This window comes from Acanthaster planci, linkage group LG05 (genome assembly GCF_054643075.1).
Source record: "Acanthaster planci isolate LZ-2023a linkage group LG05, COTS_SCS, whole genome shotgun sequence".
Taxonomy (NCBI): Eukaryota; Metazoa; Echinodermata; class Asteroidea; order Valvatida; family Acanthasteridae; genus Acanthaster; species Acanthaster planci.
In genome coordinates, this window is record NC_141781.1 from 12,290,036 (window position 1) to 12,300,136 (window position 10,101).

Here is a 10,101-nt window from a genome sequence, read left to right on the forward strand (position 1 = left end):
TCTACTTGTAGAGATCTCCAAAAGATCAGCAGCCTGTATAAAGTGACATCCAGTTTCCATTTCTTCGCCTTTAATTTTCCACCACAATGGCGTGGTGGCCAGTAATGATACCAGTCCAAGAGCTTTACAACCTGTTAGGTATTCAGGTACTTTCGAATCAAATTCTACTGCTTGTAGCAGGCGATTCACCGCACCTTCTCCATTAACGTAATCCTGGAGATGACCAGCCGATAGAATACAATGGCAGCATGATGAAACAGATTGTTGAACCATTTCCACGGAAAGGCTCCTAGGTAAGTGGTTAAACCCATTTATTTTTTATGGATGGCTGGAGAAAATCAAGAAACGGCCATGGAATATCCCATCTTCTCAGCTCCTCCTGCAACATGTTGGAATCTGTGGATCGTGTTCCCGGCTCGGATATTTCTGGAATCGTCATCAAGAATTGGTGCCCCATGTGTGAATATACCTTCTGTTTATGCAGTGTTACCACTGCTACTTCGGCCAGATGAACCAGTGCCAGATTTTTCTAAGGAAATTCGATCAGTCACCATTTAAAGAAGATTAAAACTGTGGCAGAATTTTCCGTTGTACAGTATCTTTCTAATAGGTTACTGAATTTTCCTTCTGTAGCGGCTCTGTCAGACATAGTGGGAGGTAAATTACAGGTCCTGGGGAAAATTTCCTTAGCAACTGTTCGTTACTGTCATTTATTCTTTTATGTCATTTCCCTGACAGCAAGCACATACAGGTGGCCATCTTCATCACTGACGTGAAAGCCCTCCAATTTCTTTCCAATTTTGTAAGTGTCGCTGCTTAGAGGACCAATAAGTGTTGTCTGTAGTACTTGTTCAGCTGACTGCTGTTGCGAGATGCCCACTCCCATATTATTCCATTGTGTAATGTTGATGTACTGTGTAAAACTTGCTTTCCCTTTGTCTCTCATACCTTTTTTCTCTCTGCTCGACATCTTCTCACTGCGCATTTCCTTGTTCCTCCTTTTCGTTTGGGTGCTACACAGAACGACACAAAAAATAATTCACAAATAAACATGGAATGTGTGACGATAAAATTATAGCTAGAATGTTAAAATACTGAATGTTGTAAAAATAACTAGCACTTCCAAATCTGTTAGCCTGGACACAAAATTGTCATTACCATTATCCGACATACACGTAAACCAAATTACTTGATCAAACATTAACAGACCGAAATAGAAAAGGATAGATTAGTTACTCTTCGCTGTATACGTTATAGTTTTCACTTTCCAGTTATGTATGTCTCTAATTTCTGTTAGTATTTTAATAAGTACCTTTTCTGCGTTTCTCCACAATTTTCACATGCTTGCTTCCTCATTTCTTAACCGTCTGCCTTCGGTTCGTCCGCTTTCTCCTTTGGTGCACTCTCGATGTCTTCCTCCTTGGTCAAATCCCTCACGCTCTCTCTAATTTTCTCGTCCGTCTCCCGTTCCACTTGCAGCTTTTTCCCACCTATTCGTCTCCTTCACGTTCTCCAATAAATATTCCACTCTGTCCCGAACGGCACACTTGTCAGCCTTAAGGTCGCCTGCCTTCAGGGCGTCTGCAACCTCCTGTCATGCTTGCCCTTGTTCACGTGCGCCCTGCCTGTACCGGACGAGTCTGGCCAACATGACCTCGCCAATCAGAAGGACGGCCTTTTTGTTGTCCTAGATCGTTCAAAAGAAAAACCAAAGTGATACTGTTCAATAAGAAGCAGATGTAACTGGAGAAGTAGCAGCAACAGCGACAAATTAAACGTGATACCTCGGATTTTCGGTTTCACGGAAAACGTGGCCGCTGATGAGGAATATTCGTAGAAGTGCAATCAACTCGTCCATAACATTCAATTCGTTTATAACAAATCCCCAGATGTAATTCTCAGTTCAGAATCGTGGTTAGATGGAGATGTCTACTCATCCGAAATTTTTTCCTAGCCAGTATTAGTTGACTAGGAATGGAATATAACAGAGGTGGTGGCATCTTCATTGCCATTAAGGATACCATCCTCTGTATGGAAAGGCTGGATCTCTCACTAAGTGATAGTGAACAGATATGGTGTCAACTCTAACTGGGGTTTGAAAGTGTCTGTATTAATTTATTACAGATCGCTTAGTACTGGAGAAAGAAGGCCTCGACTTTTTTGGATGCCAGTCTTAGTAAGATCAAGCAAGAGTCTAAATCTCCCCACATCATAGTTGGCGGGGATTTCGATATTCCAAACCTAGTTTAGAATTCTGATGGTGCAGCCAATCCCTGCAGTCCCCTTCAAGAAAAGATCGCCTGTGTTGCTGATAACCATACTCTGGAGGAAATGGTGACTTTCCAACGCTCAAGGATGCAAATGGATATCCTGGATCTCTGGTTCACAACAAGACCTTCAACAGTGGAAAATGTCTATCTACTGGCCCCTATTGCTGATTATTGTACGGTTATGATTGACATGCAAACTCAGACTCCAGTGCCTGTGAAACCACCAAGAACTGTGCTTCTTTGGAACAAGTTGGATGAGATGAGCAAAATTTCAATTTAAATGTCCAGAAGCCTACTGATGCGTTTCTTGGAACCAGTCCAGAAGAGAAGACTGTTAATGAAAACTGAAATACCTTTAAAAGTGCCATCACAAATCTTATCCAGAAACATATTCCTAGTAAACAAACTATAGATAAACAACGTCCTCCATGGTTTGCACGGAGGCATAAGAGAATTTGCAGAAGAAAAGAGCGTTATTATCTGAAAGCTGTTAAAACTATTAACTACAAACAACAGTGGGATGATTTCAAGAACATACGCAGTGACGATGATAAAAAAAATCCATAATGCGCACAAAAATTATGTGTCCGACCATCTTTCGACAGTATAAAGTTCTGGAGTTACATCAGATCCCAGAAGAAAGACAACGTTGGTATCCAGACTCTTAAGATAGGAGACCAAACCCTTGTTAATGATCAGTTAAAAGCTGAGAAATTGGCTGACCTATTCCAGAGTGTCTTCTCTAAAAAAGACCCAACTCTACCTACGCTTCCACCCAGCCCTTTTCCTGATCGACCTGATATAGAAATCACTGCAGATGGTGTGGAGAAACTGCTCTCTACTATCCAAGTTAACAAAGCTACTGGACCAGATTAAGAGCAAAATGCTGCTTTGAAGATTGCCTCAGCAGATAGAGCTGGTCCCTGCGTTACAGTTCATCTTTCAGCAGAGTTCAGATCAGAGTATTCTTCCAGATGACTGGAGAAGAGCAAATGTCTCGCCCATCTTTAAAAAAAGGACCCAAATCTGACCTAGTAAATTACCGGCCGATAAGGTTAACCTGCATCTGTTGCAAATTGATGGAGCACATAATTGACAGCCAGATTATGAAGTTCCTTTCAGCCCATGGTAAACTCCCGGACGCCCAGCATGCCTTTAGAAGATCCCGGTCATGTGTCACTCTGCACATCACTTCCCAGCACGACTTAACTACTAACCATGACAAACAACTGACTACAGATACTGCAATACTCGACTTCGGTAAGGCATTTGATGTTGCATCACACCAGCGCCTTCTCCAGAAGCTACATTTTATAGTATTAGAAATAAACCACTGAAATAGATCGAGTCATTTCTCACAAATTGTATGCAAAGACTCATTGTAAACGGTAAAGCTTCGCCCTGGAAACCAGTGCTGAGTAGTGTACTCCAGGGTACGGTGCTAGGTCCCCATCTTTTTATACTCATCATTAATAACATTGCACAAACTGTCAAATAAAGTACAAGACTCTTTGCAGACGACTGCATCTTATATAAGACCATAAGTTCACCGGTAGATAATAGATTGCTACGTTCTGATCTTGATAGTCTTGTAAAGTGGTCTAATCAATAGCAAGCTACAAAATGCTTGGAGAAACCCTGGAGGAAGTCACTCGTGGCAAGTACCTTTGGTGTAATAATGCAGAATGAACTGAAATGGAACAAGCAAACACAATATGCCTCAACCAAACTCCCCAAAATGCTGAACTTCATCCAAAGAAATTTCAGCCAATTTTTCCAGAACAGATCAAGAAGACGTATACCAGACAGCTGTTCAACCACATCTTGAATACGCCTCTGCTGCATGGAACCCAGGCACCAAGAAAAAGAGAGACATCCTTTAGTCGGTGCAGAGACGAGCTGCCAGCTTCGTGTGCGGTGATTTTCAACCTAAACCCAGTGTATCGAATATGTTGACCAACCTCAAATGGGATTCTCTTGAGACTATACGCCAGATGTAGAGACATACAATCGTTCACAAAATATTCAATCAGGAGATCGGCATTGACGCTAACCCAAGCTGACCTGGTCCCGAAGAAGCCACAACAGACAGTTTGAAGTCCATCATCACACATCCAGCCTTTTTTACCAGAAACCGTCAGACTTTGGAAAAGTTATCTCAAGCATCAATAGACAATAGTAGCCCCACAGTTTTTAAAACTTCTATCGAGCACAAGCCCCACACCCCCAAATACATTTAAGTTACTACGCCACTCTTTTAAATTTCCAGTATAGTCCCAGGTGGACCGTTCGGAGCTTATGACTACAAGGGAACTGGCATTTCTTTTGTGATGAGGTAGAAGCCATCATCTGGGTCCTTGGAAGCGCTACCCAATGGGTGTTTGAAGACATTTATACCAAAAGCAAGACAGTGTAAAGCTCGAACAGGGTTAGTACCTGAGTTCCCATGGTCTTCTAGGCAGTGGTTTTCTGCTTGATTAATGATTCTGCACACCCTTTCTAGTGTAGTAGAAACGGTATAATAAATCTCAACTCCATATTCGAACTCACACAGTTTGTCTATGTCTTATCCTCAGTTCATCTCTCGTAGTTCTCCAACCCCGGCTAACTGGGTTCTGCTGTAACTAAGCATTGTGGTGGGGTAGCCTTTGATGATAAAACATCTGTGGAGCATCTGCAAATATTCCATTGTAGACCATACAGTGGCTTGCTGAAGGTGAACAGCTTTTGTGTTCAGGCAGCATTCCATTGTGCTTCGGTGTTTTGTTGCGTCCAATCTTTACCTGAAAGTAGTCACATGCAGTAACGTGGAACGGAGGTGTGAGGGAAGCTAAGCGTTGCTTTGGTAAGTCGGCCCTTCTCCGCGTCTCGGCTTTGTGCTCTAGCTCTGCAGAACACAACCGTCTTGGCCAAAGTTGTGTGCCTTCAAGATCCAGCACTTACATGTCCTCAGTAGGCTACAGTAGTGGCATTTCCGTTGTGGCCAGGCCGGGGTGGTTTATTCCTTGTGCATGTAACTAAAATTTGAATGGGGTTATACGGAGGGCGCTAGCCAGCTTATTGACGACTGACGCCTAGCTGCCTGTACAAGGGTCTAAACTTGATCGGGGCAGCGGATAAACACTGTCCTTGGTTTTATAATATTCTGCAGTATTGTAACACTTCGGCCTTGGAATTAGGATAGACAAATCACCTTTTTATATCGACGCCATTTTCATAAAGAGACACTTTAGTCCAAGATTATGATTTTTTCACATTTCTGTTTTTTGTCGATAAAATGGCAGCCATGTTAGAAGGACGTTACACACAGCCGACAGAGGGTGCGCTGTACATTGTTGTAATGTACATGCATGAAAGTAGCGAATTCTGCGTGAACCGGTGAAAATCAGTTCGTAATCTTTAGATTATTTCTCAAGTGCCTGCAAAATTTACTGGAACTAGAATACTGATGCCACCATTGCTCACTGTTTTATATAAATTTCAATTTCTTTACCGTAAAAGCAACTCATGTTAAGGAAATATCTGTTCAAATTACAAATGGCACTTGTAAATTAGACAACCGAATCATACTAACAATGTGCAAGCTTTGCCACAGTTCTACAAACAGCAAGGACAGAATTGCCTGATTCATGGCTACATTATGGGGGTAAAATAAATTGCACTTTAAAGGTTCCACTCCGACCTAATCATCCCATCAATATCAATGAATAACTTACAGTTAATCTTCTCATGCTTCACTAAGAGTCTTCGCTCAGCGCAGTGTCAAAACTAGCACAAAATTTCATACCGAAATTTGGGTACAATGCACACAGCACAAAATTACAACGAGAGCACACAGCTCAACTTGCATGTCAGCACAAAGCATGAGCTCCACTCTGGAACACGGGCAACTACACTACAGGGCAGTTGATCCTACACCTTTCATGACTAGTGGTGTTCTGCTTCTAGGGCTGCGCCCAAGCTAATACATGTATATTCCAACCAAGAGACAAAGCATAGGCCTACCCTGCATTCCACAATTCATTGTCTAGCCCACTAGAGTCCCAAATTCGCAATAGCCTGCTTAGATTTCAATAACACTGCAGGGGAAAAATAACTGAAATACTTTACTGCACAGACGCACAACAAAATAAAACACTGAATTTCCAGAGAGGAAAAGCTTAAAAGGAGAATAAAATCTGCTCATGACAATCATTGGACAGTAGCAGCGCCCTCTTGAAGAATGTTTTTTTATGTGCACGTTATTGTCTGCCTCTGATACAACAGCAGTAGCCATTAGACTTTAAAAAAATAGGATCGTAACATTCGTAACATGACATGGCAGAATAAATAAGTTAATGAACACGTCTTACATGTATTTTCGCGTGCATTTTACTGATTGCATAAATTCTGAGTCCGTCTGTCCAATATGAACTTATTTAATATGCCCATCACTCAAGGCTAGTAGGCCTATTATGTACAGCGCCCTCTGTCCATAAAAGGTTCAGTTGTGGATCGTATGTGAAATAATTTTGCTTGGCAGGAGATATTGTATCATGATAATAAAATGCTAATCGGAGCGAACAGTTCTCAGTTTGCCTCACGCTAATCAAGCATGTTTAATCAGGTTTCATCTAAAATGTTTAAACCATTCCAGATCATTTTTTCCTTTTATTTCATTTGAAACAATGCAACTGTTTAAAAACTAGCTACAAGTCTGTGTCTTTTTTTGGGGGGGGGCTTTTCCGCACAGTGCGGAAAAGGCTTTGTTTTTTCATTTTTTTTCTTCTTGGTTTAAGCCCACTTTTTCTCGTCACCACTGGGCATTAAAGTCATAAGACTCTAAAACTTCACACGCTTAAGTTACTGGTAACATGATATTTTCCCAAATTTTTGTACGTATTCTTCAACATCAAGACTAAGCCCTTTTATCGATCCGACTCAAGACATAATAGGTCCACACTCGGTCCTCCTCAGGGTAGGCCGGGTCCAAAAGAAATCGTCACCACGTGTCCCGTGGCATGGCATTTAAGGTACAAATTACAGAGGCCTCTTTCTCCTAAAATACACCCCCAATATAAAATTTGCAGATATTTCGGAAGGGATGTACCAAAGACAAAAACCGACCACGTGATGATGGCGTCATCAGGTACCAAATCACCTGACCTTAAAGGTGCACTCTTGAAAGCTCCATATATCTCCTGAATTACGTGTACATTGGGTTGAAACTTTGCAGATAACTAGAAAGGGAAGCAATACAGACGAAAATTGCCCTCATGTGATGAAGACGCCATCAGGTGCCAGGTCACGTGACCTTAAAGGTGCACTCTTTAAAGCCCTATACATGTTTCTCCTGATGTACATGTCCCATCGGGTTGACATTTTGAAGACAACTTGAAAGGGAAGGGATTAAGAGGAAAATCGCCCTCGTGATGATGGTGTCATGAAGTGACAAGTCACGTGACACTAAAGGTGCCCAAAATCTTTTGAAGTACATGTCACATTTGGTCAAAACTTTGCAGATACATGTAACCGGAAAGGGAAGGGTTATAGACGAAAATTGCCCTCGTGATGATGACCTCTTCAAGTAGCAAGTAACGTGACATAAGAGGCACAATGTTTAAAGCTTCACATCTCCCAGAGTCCATGTGCGATTGAACTTTTCAGAGAGCTGGAAGAAATAATGTGATGTTTAATGTCCATTCTTTAAAGCCCTGTTCCCCTTTTCACAAGAAAATTCAAAATGCAGAAAAGCCTTTATGGTCTGTTCTGGAACAGGCATAAACTTTTCGTTTTATTTTTTTATTTTTCTTTATTTCTTTGTTTTTTGTTTTGTTTTTTTGTTCGTTTTTTGGGGGGGTGATGAAATGTTGAAAAGGTCATCGTCATAACAGTAACGATGTGCTCGTCACACGTATATGCATGTTTGACCCAGGTAGTTTTACTTTACAGGAAAAAATCAGTTTTCAAACTGACAGCACGTGTGCAGTTTCAACTACCGAATGTTTTTCAATATATGTCACCGTAATCAGTCTAGGGCGCTGTGGGTAGAGGGACGTAGAAGCACGATTCGGAATCTTGGATTCCTCGCTAAGCTTGACTTGCCTGATTCGATATTTGTTTTGTAAATTAGAGCATAATGGTTTTTCATTATGTTATCTCAGCAAGGACCCAGTTCTTTTAATTTTACATATTTGTAACTTTTTTGCCTTAAATGTTGCTACCAGATGCCTCCTTTGTTCCAAGGGATTAGTACTCCTGTCACAAACGTTTTTCCCATACCGTGCCAAAATCTCAAAGGTGGGGGGTATCGTAGGAGCCCAAAGCCGGAGACAGAGATTAAATCGAGATTTTAGAAGGGGTCCGTTGTTTTAAATATTAGTACGTATTTCAGTTTTACAGACATAGATCCAAAGGGCAATTAAATCGTGCGGGGCTCAAGCATTTGAAACTAGTAAATTAGATTCTACGGTCTTTTACAGCTTTACACTTACTTTTCTTAATGAAATGCGCGATACGTCTACATAGAATCTTTGGTCCACTGTAATTGAATCTGAAGCTGTTGGAAGTTTCAACATTGAAGTCGTATAGGCGATCATGTTAAGCGCACTTAGTTACACGTGGCCAGTTTCATGTAAAGTTCTATTCTGAAACATGGGATGTTAAAAGACATTTGAACTTTATCCTTGCCACGTAATCGCTAAGTATAATGCATGTTTATGGAGTTGTCTGGAAAGAAAAATATACGACAGTCATTCTTCATTTTGCTATTTAACCCTTGGTGCAGGCACGCCCAAAAACGAAGACTGTTGTCACCACCTGGAGATTCTCATCACCGGTCAGTTCCCGGTCATGCCTGAGCCTGCACGACTGTAGCTAATACATCCCTGCGGTACCCTCTAATACATTTCATTATGCTGCTGTGGAAGTACAAGTAATACCAAGTCACAACCCAAACAGACGTGACCAGTCAGCACATACTTGTAAACAAAGGAGCAGCTACGCCCCCAAAATCACACCATTACTCCATGAGGTGATTATTGTCTCCAAGTCAGTTTCCTGACCTTCATGCCTGAACCTGTACAACCTGTACGATTGTTTTATGGTAGCTAATGCATCCCTGGTGTCCACTCTAACTACATTTCCTTATGCTGCTGTGGAAGTACAAGTAATACCAGGTCACAACCCAAACAGCTGACCACTCAGCACATGTCTTTAAACAAAGAGATCCAGTTCCCATTAGAGACCATATGGCCTGCTTTGGGTGACTGATCTTTCAAGACTTTTAACTAGGCAGTGGTTGGGGTGTGGCTAATGGGAGTTTAAAGGCTTGTGGGGTATGCCTGGGGTGAGGATTACAAAATATCTCCGCCAAGTTGGCCAATGAGAAGAAAGTTATGACCACATTTGGTAATATTTGTCGATCTCCATCACTGCACCGTTGAACCGAGGGTCAAAACAATAGCGAAACACCGAAAGGTAACAAGTTTCTCCTCATTGCGACCAAGACCGGATTCTATCCTTTCTTTTATGTCTAAAATATTAATTACAGATCTAGGACCGAACCAGCCTTGCTTATTGCGTCTTTTCAGTTCGTTTTAACCGTTTACGTGTATACCTTGCCAGTGTCATCGGCGTTGATTCTGATAGATTTACGCAGAGTGATGCCATTTACATACTTGTACTTCCCTCAATTGTTCTTAAACAGCGCCCCCTTCAAATATGAACGGATTCAAAACGCAAAAGTTCCAATTACCAGAACTGCATTAGACAGCAGCAAGGTAGTCTTTCTTTTAGCCACTTGACGTTATTTAAACCTGTCTTTTGACACTTTCTAAATGGTTCACGTCAT

General features: G+C 41.5%; 1 long non-coding RNA gene across 1 annotated transcript; it reads right to left on the minus strand.

Moving 5' to 3' along the window:
- Positions 1-880: 880 nt before the first annotated feature.
- Positions 881-6,187, minus strand: LOC147799080 (uncharacterized). The gene is made up of 3 exons (XR_015425166.1): positions 5,987-6,187; positions 1,313-1,687; positions 881-1,013 (listed from the first exon to the last, which is right to left on the minus strand). It is a non-coding gene; the product is annotated as an uncharacterized LOC147799080 (long non-coding RNA).
- Positions 6,188-10,101: the final 3,914 nt, after the last annotated feature.